We start from the raw sequence: 18,487 nt of genomic DNA, 5'->3' as shown, positions 1-18,487 counted from the left end.
CCAGAGGGCTTTGACATTGGCCTTGACTACTGAGAAGTAGATGCCAAAGAGGAGTGGGACTAGCATGGAGCCCTGAGGAACTCTACTGGTGACCTGCCTCTTTGTGGAGGTGGTCTCATCAATAGAGGTTTATTCCTAATTGTATTAAAGCCTTAGCCAGGTCAAGGTAGGCAGTATGCACTGTTTTACCGTCATCCATTGTCTTGGAGACCTTGTCAAAGAAGTCAACCAGGTTCAGTAGGCATAACTTTCCTTTGAAAAACTCAAACTGGGATGGACTCAGTGTCTGAAGGTCTCATATGTCTTTGTTGATCATTTCCAGATAATTCCTAATGGGTCTGTAGTTTCTGGGATCTGTTGACAGTCTGCCCTTATGCACAGGGATGACCATTGCAGTGCTCCATTCTTGTGGCACAAAGCCTGTTTTGAGATTAAAGTTAAATAGTAAATACAGTGGCCCTGAAAGGTCATACTTAGACTATTTAGGAGGCATCCTGGGATATTATCAGGGCCCAATGAGGCTATGTTCTTGGTCTTAGTGAGCCTCCAGTTATTTTATCTCTATTACAATATTCAGTACTACACATACAGTTGGTTTAGATTCTGATTTCCATTTTTTTATTAATTCCTTTTGGCAGCCAACAGAATTAAACTTAGGGCATTACTATGTCTAGGCATTTCAGGTCCCATGTCCCAGCTCAAAAGAATCATTTCCTTGAGTACAGACATTTGCTCCCCCAATATTTCTGATAGAGTACTCTGTATGGATTTTTTAAAATCTGCCAACTCATTACACTCCCAAAAAACATGTTCCCAGTTACTTATTTCTTTCCCATCAAACTTGCAACACTTGCTGGCTATCGGAGGAAAAAAATCTTTTGAAGTCTCTTAGGGGTATTAAAATACCTATGCAAACACTTCCAAGCTAAAATCCTAAACCTTCTGGGACTGCATACTTTGGAACCATATATATGTCTCCCTAATGTTCCCCGGTAAATTGATTTTCCAGACTCTCTTCCCATGTTTTTCTAACCTTCTCAGATTGATTCCTATAGTTATCATGCAACATTCTATATGCCCTACTAAGTATACCCTGTTTCACAGCAGATTCTGTTCTAGATTTGACTAAAAACACTCCCAGAGCACAGCTTTCACTTTGGATTCCCCTCTCCCTTTCCTTTTGGCTATACTCTGATATCAATCCTAATAGGAAAGGCAGTCTCTAACCTGCAGTCCAAACTTATTTTTGGCCTCATCCCACTCTATTACATTTCCCCTCTCTATTTATTTGCTCGGAATACATTGTGTGACGCCATTGCATTGGCTCAGCAATCAAAGAGCCTCAATCCTCACCACTAACACCAGTGAGGGGTGTCCATATAGGGAAAGGATAATAAAAGTACACACAGTAAAGTACAATTTCCCTTAAGAGCACACAGAGATCACAGTCAATCTGGGGCTGGTTTCTCCCTTTCTCTCCAGGTCCCAATAAGACTCCCCACTGGCACAGGTATAAGGTCCAAATCTCAGCCTAGTGGGCAAGCTAAAACCTCCAGCACCCTCTCTGTCTAACCAGTGCTTTGTGTCCCTGTCCAGATTCTCCAGCTGTGCCCCTTTTATGCCCAGTCTAAAAGGTAGTACCAGCTGCCACCACCCACTAATATCGGCTACTCAAAGGCCTTTCTAAAAGGGTGTCCAATTATTACTATGTAATATTATTATCTAAATGGTGAGTGTGACTGAACAGTCAAGGCCTATTAGAGTGATTTGGTACAGTATCATTATATGCATGCAATGTACTCTAGAGCTTAAATTATCTCTACACAAAACAGCCACAGTTGAAAGTTTTAAAAATATTTAATAATAAACAATAAAAACACAAGACAATACTTCTTACTACACAGTGCTAGTCAAGAGTTCAGAGATCACAGAGAAATACTTAAAATAATACAGTAGAAAAGTTCTGACATCACAGAAAAACACTTAGTCTAATCTTCCTAATTCCTAGCTATTTATAGGAGAAAACACAGTTCTAAATAACTTGCATATAGAAACAGGCAGTGCTGGTGATGTTGGATGTTCTCAAGACAAAATTCTCTGAGCTCTCTGGTTCTCTCTCTTTAAATTGATAACACAGAGCTGCTTCACATGACATCATTCTTCACACTTCTCTGGTGTTCCCAGGCCAACAGAAACTACATTTACATTCTTTACATCTGGTCAGAAACCAGAGCAATAAAGGATGTTTATACATGCAAACTCTAGCCATTAACTCTGGTCTTAAAACAATAGGCAGAATGCCTCCCTCTAGACATATCGGCTCCGAATTTTGACATCAAAGAATTGACTTATCAGCTTTGTTACAGCAGAGTGCATTGTTGCTACATTTTTGCAGTTCAATGTCCAATGCAGTCTTTTCACATTTAAGAGAACAAGCCTGTGTCTTACATTAATATTTACAAATGACATAATTATCTACAAAATTCTATCTGGCTAGGTTGGCAGACTTTACCCATCTTCACACCTTGGTTCCATTGCCAGTTTTCATCAGTACATTCCAGCCCCCTCTTGCCTATTTTCTGTGCCCTACTTGCGGTCATCCCTATTGGAAAATCTCTATTCTTCATTCACATGTTGGCTTAGTTCTTAGAAACCTTCTGCAACTTTATAAATATAATATTCTGTATATGGTGGCTATTATTGTCTTTAATGGGTCTAAATCCAAAATCCTACTCCCTCCTTATTTCTTGAATTCTCCCCGCTTCATCATTATGTATATGAGCCTTAACTGTGCAGCTCTAAAAGATCAATTCAAATCAGCTAATCTTCAAACATCTTGTTCTAATGGGAAACTGAATTTTTCCCACTCAACTCTTCCTCTTTTTCTCCCCAATAAATTCCTTTAACTCACAACATCTCCTCAGATAGGTAAAACTATGTCTGACTTATATAAAATTAAAGGGACTAAAAATGTTTTCACTATTTGTATCTTATTACCTATATCCATAAAGATTTCCAGTTTCTCAGTTTTTATATTCACTTTTGTTTATTCTCTTTCCACATATCCTTAACTGCCATAACAGAAGCCTACTTATACCATACTCCTAAATATTTCAAACTTAACATGTTCCTATAAATATGGGTATTGCTGAATCAAGTCATACGTTGGTGCATAATTTACTCTCTGCCTTGAATCACTAGCAGAAAATAACTTCCAGAACTACTACCTTAGGTGTTGTGACCCTTGTTTAGATCTCATTTGGTCAAACTTTACTAGGGTTTCAAAAATTAGAAAAAAAAATCAGTTGATGGTTCAAAGGGATGTAGTCATGTCTGCTGCTATAGCAGTATGGGTTAGATGACCTGTCCTGGTAGTCAGAAGAACCAACTAGGTAGATGGAGTAAGCAATAGACTTTGATGCACCCATTACTGGGGGAGGATTACTGAGATAGCCTGCAGCAAGGAATAACAATAAACAGTAGCAAGATATGCAGTCTATAGCAGTGTGATCCAGGGGACCCACACTTGCAAGCTGTGTGCAAAGCTTCAGCTGAACTGCTTCATGGAATCTGGAAGCACATTCTATGCACTGTTAATGAGCAGGCACTGCACAGCAATTGCCAGCCAGCAGAGGGACAAAGGAACAGGCAGTGCAGCAAATCACAGCTGTCAAGGATGATGAGCAACCTTTGCTCAACTCTCACTACCATGAGCACCTGGACGTAGTGCCACCTGTTTTATAGATCATGGAGAAAAGCTGGATTAAACAATAAAAATAAGACAGCTGGGTGCACAGGTTCCAGAATACAAAGTGCCTGATCTCGGTGTTTGCACTGGTGCCAGGACTGGTAAAAAGGCAGTGTAGAATCCCCAGGAGATAGAAACGTTCCTACCACAGGGTTAGGCCAGAATCAGGGAGGAGAATGGCCCCCTGTGGTAGAAGCAAGTAAAGTCCACATAAAACTAACAGGCTAAAAAAGAGGCATATAGATTAAGTGGACTACTGAGGATCAGGAAGAAATTATGTATTGCTACTATTAAGCAAGCCCAACATTTCCAGATAGAGGATATTCAGAAAGACTACGACAAAAATTAGGGGAAAGAAAAAACTTGCACAAGGAAAAAACTATCAGAAGCTACAAATAAAAAAGTTATGTTCTTTATTAAAAAGGATCATTCAAAACATTATGTAGACAAAAAACACTGGGCTACCTAGAAAAAAAAAGAAGTGATAGCAGAAATAAGAAAACAAAACCCAGAGCTTTTTGAGAGTTACAAAAAAAGAAGCTAGTTAAAATAATATCACTGTATAGGCTGTCGGCAAATATTTTATTAAAATAAAAATAAAAACAGTGCAAGTGCTTTCGTAGAACAATTTACTTCTTCAGACCATACATATCAAAATAAAACACATCCAAATAAATGGTAAGTGGTTCAAATCCACTGACCAGTAAAAACAACAGGAATTAATCACATGATATTACAACAAACATATTAGCCTCTCCTTTTCTTTAATTTAGGTTTTAAAGAGACTTTATCATTCAGGCCTCCTTTCTTGTTAGCTTGTAAGTGTAAAATCCAAAATAATTCCCTATGTTCAGTTTCATTACAAATATTACCAAGTCTACCATTATCTTTAAGTGCCTCTATTACTTTAAACTTAATGTGTGTTCTTGATTAGTTTCTGCAACATGCCTCACCAAAGAATTATCGCTGTTATTAATTCTTATATCTCTCATGTGTTCTCTCATCCTTTCTAACAACATGCGGTTAATCTTACCTATATAACTGGTCAGTAAAAGTCCCATGATTATAATTGTTATAACAGAAAAATCTCACTAGTGATTTTTTATTCCTAAATGTGAACATGGGCTTTTACTGACCAGTTTTGTATGTCCTCTTGTAGAGCATGTAATTTCTGCCATCTTATTGATTTGGATAGTGGATTTATACATCCTATTAATAATAAAGTATATAAATTTAATGTGGTCGCTACATGTAAGACTAAGAATTTAGTCTACTTGGGTCAAAAAAATTTTACATAGGTAAGACTAACCAAAAAGAAGAAGCTAATAAGTTTGTTGTAATATCATGTGATTCAGTCCTGTTTTTTTTTTTTACTGCCAATGGATTTGAACCACTTACTATTCATTTGGATGCGTTTTATTTCTGTATGTATGGTCTGAAGAAGTAGATTGTTCTACGAAAGCACTTACCCTGTTGTTTTTTTTTTTTAATAAACTTTTGCCGACTGCCTATACAGTGTTATTATTTTAACGAATTTATTTTATGTGCTGCTGGTTCTTCGTTTGGTTTGTTGTTTTAATAATTATAAAAAAAGAAACACATATGAGAAAGAAAAAGAAATCTGATATGGTACCATATATACACAACAGAGAAAATCAAACTAATCAATACAAAAAAAATGCATCTACAAAGATGTTTGATGAGAAATGCAGGCAAAGGCACATGGGTATGGAAAATTTCATGATACAAATATATGAAAATAAAAGGGAAATGTACAAAAGAGGATTAGTAAGGTGGAAGTTAAACAGACAGAAAATGAAGTTATAGATTATCAGCAAAGTAAAAGGTTTAGTGTAGAGAATCCAACACAGGCAATGTTGCAAAACATGGAAAAACGGGTCCCAGATTAAGGAGAAGCAGGTTGTGTGGGAGGCATCTGAAGAAGGTATGCCACGAGGTGATGCTCTTGAGCAGTCTGTAGGAGAAAAAGTCTAACTGAAGTTATACAGCAAGAGAAGGAGCAGGAAACCATGGCAACTCTGACACAGGTCTCATAAGAAGGAGCAGCAGATGAAGCAGGGTGTATCTGAAGAGGATAAGCCACAACATGATGTTCTGGAACTTTCCGTAGAATACTCAAAGGAAACAGAGAGGAAAAAAGAAGCTATCAGTTCAGAAAAAAATGATAGAAGGGAAGACCTGCTTGATTTTACAGAAATGGATAGACATAGGAGGATAAATTAAATAAACAGATTACAGAAAGTAAATAAGACCCAAAATGTTAGAAGACGGGTAAAACAGATGAACATAGTAATCAAGACTATTAAGAGAAATTCGTATGATAGAACTAAATAGGATAAATAACAGTGCAGCTAAACTTATAACAGATAAGGTTTTGCCACAAAAATGTAGACTAACAGAGGAAAGGACGGGAACAAGAAAAACGCCACTATGGAAGCAATGAACAGAGGAAACTATAAAAGTAATTAAGTATCAATGCTAGAAGACTATAAAAAAAAGGGAACAGATTATCAAAAATATTTAGAAAGATGGACATGGTAAAGGCAATACACAGAATGAAAACTGACCAGACTTTGTCATAAACTAATGCTAATAACAAACTAAAAATATCAGCACCAGCATAAAGGAAAAATATAAAACACGCAGTTCATTGATAACACTAAAATGCCCTATGAAGCACTGGGAATCTAAAATGACTACAAACACCAACAAAAAAAGGACAAGTACATTTTGGAGAAGTATTTATAAAGATCCCGTTGAACATATTAAAGGTGCTGAACGGATAAAAGAATAAAAATAAAAGTAAGGAGCTCTAATGAGGAGGACATGAAATGGGATGAAGTAATGTCCGGCGAAACAGACAAAATTAAGCAAAGCTCCTAAATGAAAATCACAGGCCTAGATTCAGTATTAGCGTCTGTACACAAAGATTTAGCTCTGAGCAAGAATTACTTGTATGCGCATTCCACACAGACACCAACCTGGGTAACAAAAAAAAGTGATACCTCTCCATAAGAGTGGACCTGCAAGCCGTCCTAAGAAGTGCAGACTGATAACCTACCTTCAGATGATATACAAACTGGAACTGAAGCAGACATCTTATACTCACTTAGAAAAAAAATTGGGTATGGCAATAGAACAAAAAGATAACGGAAGAAAGCCAAATGAACAACAGATCATTTGTTGCTCAATAAAGTCATAATAAAGAGTTGTAAAAAGGGGGAGAATCTAAGTATGGTATGAACAGATTACAAAAAGGCATTTGACAGCATTCCACATTCATGAATAAAGGAATGCTTACAGATTTATAAGATATAACCTACATCAATCAATTATTTTACAGTGACCATGAAACAGTGGCAAACTACTCTGCAGTTGAGTCACGACAAAAGGCAATTATCCCAGGGATACAAGTTCAAACGGGTATAATTCCACTTTGTCATGAGAGCTATTTTGTCTTGCCCTTAACCCATTAAGCTGTTTACTTAACAGATTAGGCTATAATTACAAACTAAAGATTTTTTTTTGTGGAAGACTTAAAACTGTTCAGTTAATCACATTAGGAGTTAAAAGCACAACTACAAATGGTTAGAACGGTCTCAGATGATACAAAAAGGGCATCTGGTCTTGATAAATATGCAAAAGCAACATTCAAAACAGGAAAGCTGCGGAACCAATAAAATATCGACCTCGGGCATAAAATGATATAAAGAAACTTGAGCAGGAGGGAGTGAATAAATATTTTGGAACAAATGAACAATGAGCAATAAAGTATGAACAAATAATAGTAAATCTCAGTATGGAATACTTCAGAAAAATAAAACGAATATTAAAAACTGCCTTGACATCTAAGAAAAGTACAAACTATAAATCAATTTACTCTTCCTGTTCTAACTTACAGTTTTGGGATTAATGACTGGCCTCAAAAAGCTCAATTTGGACAACAAAACAAAAAAATGCTTCATGCTTACCTGATGATGTATAAAAATCATTGTATACCAAGATTATATATTTCTAGCTCATACGGGCCTCCTCAAAATTGATTAAATGTGGGACTGCATACATATCTGCTGATGTCATCAGATCCAAGCATAGGGAAAGATTTAAAACATGAGACGAAGAAGTCTAAGAAGACCTCTCTTAGTTTAGCAGAAGCATTTCTGTATCAAGTGGACAGAGCAAGATGCAGAGGATAGGAAGAAATGGAAACAGTTAATCTGCTGTGGCGACCCCTAACGGGAGGGGCTGAAAGAAGAAGAAGACTTCTGTATCAAGTGGGAATGGAAATCAAATGAGAAGTAGCAAAAATCAAACAGCAACCAAATGTGTCAAAAAGAACAAAACGAAAGAATATAAGGAAAAAGATTAGATGAGAAGGAAAAAAATGAGAAGTCTACACATCTACCCCGCTTCTTACATAAACTGGCAGTTTATTCTGCTCTGGTATTGGACTCATCAGTCAAACAATTGTGCTTTTAAGATCCTTATTACTTTTTTGTTATTACACTCCTATCAATCTTGTATGCCTAATAATTATTATCATAAGTATTCTTGTACACTACATTTTACTTTCACGTGCTATAATGTTGTTTCTGATTGCCATGCAGGCTTTTCCTGCTTTGTTATTATATGCATGTTTCTTATCTTATTAATCTGTACACTAAGTTTACTTTATTGTGTATATTTACTGTGGAGCTTTTCTCTCCTGGTCTCCACTGAAAAAGGGCTCTGTCCCAGCTGGACTAACCCGGTCAACAAATGTCAAATAAATAAATATAGTGGCAAGTGCAGAGATCTCCTGAACAACCTCATGTTGACCAATACTTGACACATCAACTGTTAAAGAGAAGTGAACTGAAACCAAAAAATGAAAGGCTAATAATGGTAGTCCAGGACAGTGAAATATATACGCTGTTTACAAAATCCATTGAAAATGTAGGAGTAGGATTCTGTAAAACAAAACTACAGACAAGTCACACATCTTGTTGCTGGGTGTGATGCATTCATGGTAGCGGGCCTGTATACTGAAAGGCACAATAATGTGGGAGGACTGTTGCCTTGAAGATTGTGCAAACATTATAATACAGAAGTAGCTGAGATGCATCGGAAATATGAACTGCAGGGCAGTATAGAGAATGATAGCGTTTATATCACATGGGATCATCCATTACTAACAGTTCAAAAACAGAGGTGAGAAAAACAGACAGTTCGTAAAAAAAAGATAAAAGTAGCACTGATCATTGAAATTGCTACACCCAGTGATTACAGCATCTTACATACAGAGGGAGACAAAGTCATAAAATACCAGGATTTAAAAGAAATGTGAAAGAAAGACAGCCAGACAGTTCCAATAGTAATAGGAGCAACAGGTCTTATAAAGAAATGACAGTAGTATTTAAGCACGCTACCAGTACATGTAATCCCACATGAATTACAGGAGGAGACAACTCTCAGCACATTGTGGGTTTTGAGAAGAGCACTTTTGGCCAACATCAAAGACTGAAACAATATAGGTTTGTAGGTGCTTAATAGATTAATGACCACAAGGGCCATTTTAAGCCTAGTCATGCATCCCAAATCTCTGATAAGTTCCGATACCCTGCTTGGCAGATTAAACGTTTACAAGCAGGGGCCTGGAAGATGAACCATGTACAGGCTGCCTGAGTCCATTAGAGAGACAGGTTCCAACCAGGAATGAATCCCTGTTCCCCATCCACTTGTCCAAGTTGCACTTGAATTGGGTTAGGGAGGAACTCTACTTCACATGGATGGGGAGTCTGTTTCAGAGAAGGGGTAGTCTCTGGGATACATACCTGTCTTTCTAGTAGGTCTTATTTATATCACAGGCAAGGTTTAAGTCTTTAGAATGCGTAATTCTGGTGCAGTTTGTTTTGCAGATATGCAGGAGGTCCATCACAGTGGGGTCAGACAATGCCTTGTATACCAGGCACAGATCTCCCCCCCAGCAGCCTGTACGAGACAGAATACAGGGGATATGGCCTTGAGGTGGTCTGCACAGGACATGTTACTTACGCTCTGTATTCTTTCAGGGAGGAACCTCTGTGGATGTTCCAATTATATGATGTGCCTGGTGAAGTATAAAATAAAGAGGACATTGTACTCAACAACAGGTTTGATGAGTGTTGAATAAGATGGAACAATGACTTCCTTGGAACTAGATGTCATACCTTTGTTTATAAGTTGCACAACATAAAATTACTTCCTCACTACTGTAGACCTGATGGTCAAAGGCTAGACTGCTGTCTGTGCGTGTCCTGAAGTCCCTGACTACTGGGTCAGCTCTTAGCGGTATGCTGTCAAAATGATAATTACCAGCGGTGGATGTCTTCCCGAAGGATACTATTATGCATTTCTTGGCATGTAGTTTTAGTTCATGGCTCTGATACCAATTGTTTGACAGTGTTAGCCCTTCCTGGAGAACATCTGTGTCAGTGGGGGATCCAATGACAACTCCTAAATTGCAAACATCTGCAAATTTAGTCAGATAGGGGCTAATAACATTGGCCTTGACTTCAGAGAAGTAAATGCCAAAAAGGTACGGTTCCAGGACTGATCCCTGAGGGACTACACTTCTAACTGGCCTCATTGTAGAGCTGGACTTCCAAATTCTAGCTTTCTCGGTCCTGTCTTTGAGCTGGATGGCTATCCACTGGGTGACAGAAGGGTTTGTACCTAACCTTTTGAGTTTGTCAACAACACCAAAGTGGGGTATTGTGTCAAATGCCTTGGCCAGGTCAAGGTAGGTAGTGTGAACCATTTTGCCCTCATCCACTGTGTTCGTGACCTTCTCAAAGGCATCCACCAGGTTGAGAATGCATGACCTGCCCTTGATAAAACCTAACTGGGTTGGGTCCAGTGTCTGGAGGTTTCCTATGTCATTATTGAACATGTCCATTATAATTATTTCCATGAATGTGAATATGAAACTAGCAAGAATTGCAGGTCTGTAGATGGCCCACATTTCTTCAGAGGGCTGACTGTTCCTGCTCTCCATTCATGAGGTATGACGCCTGTTTAGATGCTACAGTTAAACAGTAATTCCACAGAACCTGATAGGTCACGTGTCATGCTATTTAGAAGGCATCCTGGGATATTGTCTGGGCCCATTGATGCACTGTTCTTGGTCTTAGAGCATTAAGGAAGTTATATTTGACTGTATTTCCTGAGGGAAGGTTGAGGGGAAGAGAGGGCCAAAGTTGAAGCAGAATTTGTTGGCCAGTAGATTTGCTATAATCTTCTGGCTCAGTATAGGTGGATCCATTTACAATAAGCTCTGTACACAATTGTGTATTGCCTTTGAGCCTATGGACATTGCTAAAGAATGCCTTGAGGTTGTCTTTGGCCTGGGAGGCCAAATTTACCCCAATTTTGGCTTTGGTAGACGTTATTTATCCTGTGAGTTGTTTGTTTAGTTTGATGAGAGTGTTTTTATCCTGCTGGGTGCTGCACCTCCTAATCTTTGCCATGATTTTCTTCCTTATGTTATACAGCCTACTGATGTTGTGATTCCACCAGGACGGCTTTTTTTTTTTTTTTTCAGTTAGTTCTGAATTTCCTCCTGGTGGGTACAGGTACCTCTATGCAGCTATTAACATGCTAGTGTGGGGGTATGGGGACTTCAAATTTTTCCAGGTTATCACTTAACAGTAGGAAGCTAGCATTCCAAGCAGTTATTAGTAAGGACCAGAGTAGGAAGCTAGCATTCCAAGCAGTTATTAGTAAGGACCAGAGTAGGAAGCTAGCATTACAAGCAGTTATTAGCAAGGACCTGAGTGGGAAGCTAGCATTACAAGCAGTTATTAGCAAGGACCAGATTCAGTATGTATTCACCCCTGCTTACTGTACTGACTATCTGGTCCAGGGAGTTTGTGTTTACCAAATCCAGGAATCTCTGTGCCTGTAACATTTGGTGTTTTATATGACTCCCAGTAAATAGTTGGGTAATTAAAGTCGGCCATGAATATGATATTAGGTTGGATGGTGAGTGTTTCCAACAAGTTTAATTAGTTTAATTACATGGCATGGGTTTCCTGGGTCATAGAGAGGGAACTATAGCTTGCAATAAAGTGGTATTAGATTTTGTGGTGATTTAAATGTAGAGAAGCTCAAGTACATTGTCCTGTTTGACCAGCCTCAAGGTATATTTATTTTTGATGTAAAATAAAGACATCTCAAACTTTAGTCCCTGTCAGTGTAGTAGTTGGTCTAAATGTGTGGAAGGCATTATAAATTTGCACTATGTGCTCTGTGCAGCTTTTAACCATGTCTCAGAGACCGCACAGATGTCAGCATTCGCTAGGGTGAAGAGAGCTTCTAGGGAGTGGAGATTTTTTGTTTAGGCTCCTAGCATTGAGCAGTAATACCTTTAGATTTTCTTAGTTTCAATTTGCTATGTCAGAGGTACTTTCAGTTTGGCATTGCCTAAAAAAAAGGCACTGTGGGGGAGGGCAATATTTTAGCGAATATTCAAATGCCTAGAGGGGAGAGGTGCAGACCATCCCTGACAGAGGAGCATGTTCTGTTGACCATCTCCTTCCATGCTGAGAAATATTGCACCACCCAGAATGACACCAGAAACTAAGCCAATTATTAAAAGTCGGTCATCTTTTGTTTGTTACTGTGACATCATCCTTGGAGAAGGATAAATGCTAGGCTGATACCACCCTGGGACAAACATTCCAAGAGCTCCATGAGGTCTCTTTTCATATAGTCTAGGGAGGTATGCTTCAGATCATTTACACCCTAATCATACCCTGATGTAGGAATGGGCTCCGTTCCAATCATGGTATTAAAAACACAAAAAACTTGGAGAAATGAAACCCATTAATAATGATTACATCTCGTCAGGTTAGAAGGATGAATAAGTCACTGGAGAGAAAGAGAGCAAAATACTCAATGCGTTGAGGAAAAAAAAAACAAATAGGGAGAAGAGGCACGATGGTCAATATAGGAAAGAAGCAAAATAAATTATTGAAGGTAACCTAACTGAATCGTTTAGATAGGATAGCAGAAGAAATGCTGTTCAGATTGCTACCAGGGTGAATTATGTTTTGTAATGCACATTTGATTTTATGGATGCTGAAGTCCTCACAGGTTACAACGGCAAATATCTCATTAGGCTTGCTTGGCTTTATTGTCTTAATGTTAAGAATTATAAAACACAGAAACACTGGCAACAGATGTACTGTTTGGAGCTCTCTCTGAAGAAAAAACATGCCATTGAAGTACAGCTGGAACTAAAATAGGAGTAGAAACAGAGAAAGCAGTCCCTATATTTCAAGCAAAAATATATAGAGAGGGTTTCACTTCAGAATATCGAATAACTAAAAACTCGAACTTCATATGGTCGAGACCATATGATCTAGTTTTCAGAAACTCGAAATCCCAAAGTGAAATTAAAAAAAAAAAAAAAAAATTACCAAGTTTCTGTAGGTGGGTAAGCCCCCCTGCACCCTCCCTACTTAAATATACCATTTCCGTGATCGCACTATAATGAGGAAATGGGAAATCTCACATTCTGTGCTTCTGCATACAGCACGGAACAGAGATTTCCCTTTTCCCCACTGTAGCGCGATCTCGGAGTTGGTATATTTAAGTAGGGGTGTGTGGGGGGTGCAGGGGGTCTTGCCCCCCTGCAGAAACGATGTCTTTGGGTATTTTTTTTTTTATTTTACTTCGGGATTTCGAGTTTCTGAAAACTCGATCATATGGTCTCGACCATATGAAGTTTGAGTTTTCAGTAATTTGAGATTCTGAAGTGAAACTATATAGAGATATAGAGAAATGAGTCTTCTTTCCCAAACAGTAGTGTTCATTAAACCATTCCTTCTGACAGATGCGCACTTTTGTCATCTTACAATTCAGTATTTCCTTTCTTATTAATACACAGGTTGACAAACTTTTATTGTAATCCATATTAGCATAATAACAAAAGGAATGTTATCTGATAGGTCTGAGGGACTAAGTTCTAACCAACGAGTGGCAAGAAAATTAAAGGAGAAGAATGGAGCTGGGTGCCAGTGGACAAGCCTATTGAGTGTGAGCATTAGGCGAGCCAGCTGTGAGGGACATGTAAATGAGGGCAAGAAAAGATGGAGGATAACACAGTGTTTTGCTTTTTTGCTAAAATGGTTTTGAGATAATTAATAGCAAGGGAAACTATAAATGAGAGAAAGGGATGTAAAAAAAAAAACACCATCAGATAACACAATCACAAAATCCAAAAAGAAGAAATGTGTGCACAGTAACAAGCAAAACAACAACCTTTACCTTTAGGTTAAACATTTAGAATAAAATGAATAAAACTGTCGATATACAACCCAGTACCCAACCATCTAAGTGGGTCCAACGGTACTCATGGCCCTAAAGTAGTCACATCAATAGTCTCAACGATATTCACATCCAGCTAAACTGTGTCAGGCAAGCATAACTCTCCGAGTCGTAATCATTCGTTACTCTTTTTTCCTCCTCCAGTGAACTTGAGGGCATGAACTACTCAGATAAATGTGAAACTATGTGTACGTGGTAGCTTACCAACTGCAAAATGCAGGGATGGTAATTGACCAGACCACCAAGACAAAGAGAAATGTGATTAAATCACAGGGTCTCAGAGTGGCACGCATCTGAAAGGAGTTCAGAGATTTTGTCATAAACAGACAACATGGAAAAAAAGACTTCCTCACACGAGGTTACAGTGACCGATTCATAAGATGAATCCTTGGACCCATCTATATCAAAAAGAACACAAACCCTGAATCCTTTGCTATTAGTTCCATGAAGAAGAACAAAAGCTCCAAAGAATCTCCCAAGGACATGTCCATGACTTCAGCATTTTCCATGGACCTTCACACCATCATTAACACTGTAAGAGACAACTCGGTAATCATCATCAACAATGCTCCTACAATCAAATCCATCCTCCCTAGGACACCAAGTTTCAACATACAGAGGAACAAAAACATCCATGACTTTGTCAAGAGAGCGGATACACTAAGTGAAAAATTAACGGACGGCCCCCTTGGTACATTTGCCTGTGGACCCCCCAACTGCAGATATTGTAGATTCATGAGCAACAGCTCAGGATTCCATAACCCCAGAGGCAACCAGTTCTTTCATAGTAAAGGGAACTATAACTGCAATACCGCCTGTGTGGCCTACAGAGCACAGTGTACGCAATGTCCAGATCTCTACATTTGCAAGACCCTGAACAAGATAAAAAACAGAATCGAATGCCACCTCACAGACAAACGGTAGGGTAACTTGAACAATGCCCTAGCAAAACGCCACAAAAGCCAACCCGGACATGACAATTTCATTTTCCACATTTTGGATCATCTACCCAATGAAGAACTACAAGGAGCACATGACTACCTGGAAAAAAGACATGGAATGGCAAATCAGGTTGGAATCTCACAGACCTCCAGGGCTAAACACACAGGTCTCCATAAACAGGGCCCTGAACCTCAGGAACTAGTCCACCGTGCAAACTACTAAATGCTAAACACTAAATGATACTCTAAGAATCTGAAGTTAAATCCTACAGAGCCCACTTGCCATATTTTGGTTTTATAGCTAGTTGTCATCTGTTCTGGCTTTTGTTTCTTGTTCTTACTCTTATCCTTATTTATTTATATATATATATATATATATATATATATATATATATATATATATAAATAAGGATAAGAGTGTGTGTGTGTGTGTGTGTGTGTGTGTGTGTGTGTGTGTGTATCTATATGCATTTGTGTGTGTGTGTCTGTGTATATGTATGTGTATATATATATATATATATATATATATATATATAATTATATGTGTGTTTGTGTATGTATATATATATATATATATATATATATATATATATATATATATATATATATATATATATATATATATATATATATATATATATATATATATATATATATATATATACACACACACACACACACACACACACACACACACACACACACACATTTATATTTTGACTTTTATTTATATTCTCTACATGATGTTTGCACTTGTTATCCAGGAATTTTTGTCTTATGTTTTCTACACTTACTCTCCTGACAAGGCTGAAGAAGCATAGGTGAAAGTGCTGAAAAAACTATAATCTTCCCTTCTGGATAGTAAAGGCACCAGCTATCAAAAACCGCACACTACGGTTTCCTTGGTGGTTGGACCCACTTAGATGTTTAGGTATTGGGCTGTATATTGACAGTTTTATTAATTTTATTCTAAATGTTTAAGCTAAAGGTAAAGGTTGTTGATTTGTTTTTTTACTGTGCACACATTTCTTCTTTTGGATTTTGAGATTGTGTTATCTGATAGTGGTTATGAATGTATATATATATATATTTTTTTTACAGTCTCTTTCTCTCACTTATAGTTTCCCTTGTTATCAATTATCTCAAAACCATTTTAGCAAAAAAGCAAAACACTATGTTATCCAATGGCCGCTCTCATCATCCAATCATCCTTCATCTTTTCTTGCCCTCATTTACATGTCCTTCACAGTTGGCTTGCCTAATGCTCACACTCCATAGCCTGTTCCTCTGGCACCCAGCTCCATTCTTCTCCTTTAATTTTCTTGCCACTCATTGGTTACACTTTTGCCCTTTGGACCTATCAGACAACACTCCTTTTGTTATTATACCAATATGGATCACAATGTAAGTTTCTTAACCTGTGTATAAATAAGAGAGGAAGTACTGAACTGTAAGATAACAAAAGTGCTCATCTATCAGAAAGAATGGTTTAATAAACGCTACTATGTGGAAAAGAAGACTTCCTGTTTCTCTATATCTCTCTCTACATTTTTTGCTTGAAATCTAGGAACTACTTTCTCCATTTCTACTTCTATTTCATTTTAAGAATTATGGCAAGAGGTCATCAGTATTCTCTTTTGGGGGGGGGGGGTCCTTGCAGGAAGAAGAGCCTACAAGACCTCTGCTTATAGTACTTGAGCTTTACGTTTCTTTTCCAACTGATGCATGGGCTTACAAAAGGTGATATCAGTCCTTTCCCAAGAGAGGAGCACAAAAATAAGCTGCTGTCCCTCTGGTGGGCTCCTTAAGATTCCAGTGAGGGAAGAATGGCAATTCTGAAGCTTCCACAGCAGTTTTGATTGCCATCACACACAGCTGTCAGAAGCTATAGAACCGGTAGAAGGGAGTTTTTTTTTTTTTAATTTCTGAGTGGAAGTCATTTGCTATTACCATGTGGGTAAATAACACCATCAGTTTCAGGTACTCCCTAAAACAAGGACATTGTACTCTTCAGGCTTCTAAGCAGGTAAACATAATTTTGCAGGCTCTCCTAAAACTGACCCACCTTCTGGTGAAAGCAGCAGTTGAACCTGTGCCACAGGTTGAAGCTAGGCAAAAATTTCTGCTTGCGTAATTTTCTTGTTACAATGTACAGGAGTGCCATACCAGTACTAGACCAGAACAAGTTCATACTGAATACAAGCACAATGAGCTCAGGCTGGACAAGTTCCAAACTCTCCTCAGATACCCAGTAGCACATCAGGTTCCAGCATACCTCCATTACGTGATGGCACCTGCATCATACAGACCCATTCAAGGTGTTATCAACATGCTCATAGAGTTTCCTCATCTGGAAGCAGTCTTTACCCCAATGACCTCTCTGTGTTCCTGTTTCCAGATTATCAGTTTCTTTATTATACTTTAACTAGGTTGCTCCTACTGGGCATGATTCTATTATACAGGGGCCCACGGGAAATAGCTCCACATTAACAGCACTGATTCAGTTTACATTTTGGCAGAGTTTGACAGAAACACTTACTTAACATCACAATGAACATATTAAAGTCTATGTCAAAGCAAAAACAATAGTCAAATACTTATGTATCATATCTTTTGTTTTGTGATAAACCATGACTAAGCTATATATCCCCAGTGTGCATAGATCAGTTAACATCTGGTCCAACAATAAAGGAACACTTGTTTAACACAGCAAAATGTGACAGCATCTTAAACATGGTAAGCTATAATCTTCCCACACTCCTGTACCTGCTCGTTTAGTGCGAGACTGGCCATCACCCAAGCAGTACATCCAAAGTTCTGGGGAATTGGTAGTATGAAAGTGAACAGCAACAGCAGTAACTGTAATGTTACAGAAAAATTCTTAACATCTTAAATTCTACACAGCTTTCAAAAGTAGGAGGAGATATGTTGCCATATAATCATTGCTTAAGAAGTCTTGGGCGGATCATTGCTTAAGAAGTCTTGGGCGGATAGGCATTAAGAGTACAAAACGTTTAGAGAGACTGTTATTTATGAATGATAAGAGTTTATGAGAAATGCTGGGTAAGTAGAATGTAAAAAGGACTACAATTACACATTTTATTAGACGGTAAGCATGGAGTGAAGTGCTTGTTAACATGCAAAATAATCTCCTGTGGTAGGCAAGCATATGTGGTAAAGCACGGTGGGATACAGAAATCTGTGTTTACTGCAGACTCCAGCATATGACAAACTGACGATAGCAACCTCCCAGAATTATTTTGGCCCAAAATCTTTCACTCTCACAGCTACTAACAAGTCTCCATTTCTTAGGTGCATTTGATGAGAGCAAATCACCCTTTCTTCCAGTGCAAAGAACACAGTTGATAAGAGCTATCGTAGAACGTAGTCAGGAGCTGTCAAGTCTTCATGGAGTGAATATAGCAGC

The 18,487-nt window shown here is 38.2% G+C and overlaps 1 protein-coding gene across 2 annotated transcripts in view; it reads right to left on the bottom strand.

Moving 5' to 3' along the window:
- The window catches only part of LOC122799575, a 597,377-nt gene that overhangs the window by 288,681 nt on the left and 290,209 nt on the right, over positions 1–18,487 (bottom strand). The window lies entirely within an intron of this gene.

The sequence above is a fragment of the Protopterus annectens genome, chromosome 4.part0 (genome assembly GCF_019279795.1).
Source record: "Protopterus annectens isolate FY-2018-M chromosome 4.part0, PAN1.0, whole genome shotgun sequence".
NCBI lineage: Eukaryota > Metazoa > Chordata > Ceratodontiformes > Protopteridae > Protopterus > Protopterus annectens.
This window is presented reverse-complemented; position numbering and strand designations above follow the sequence as displayed.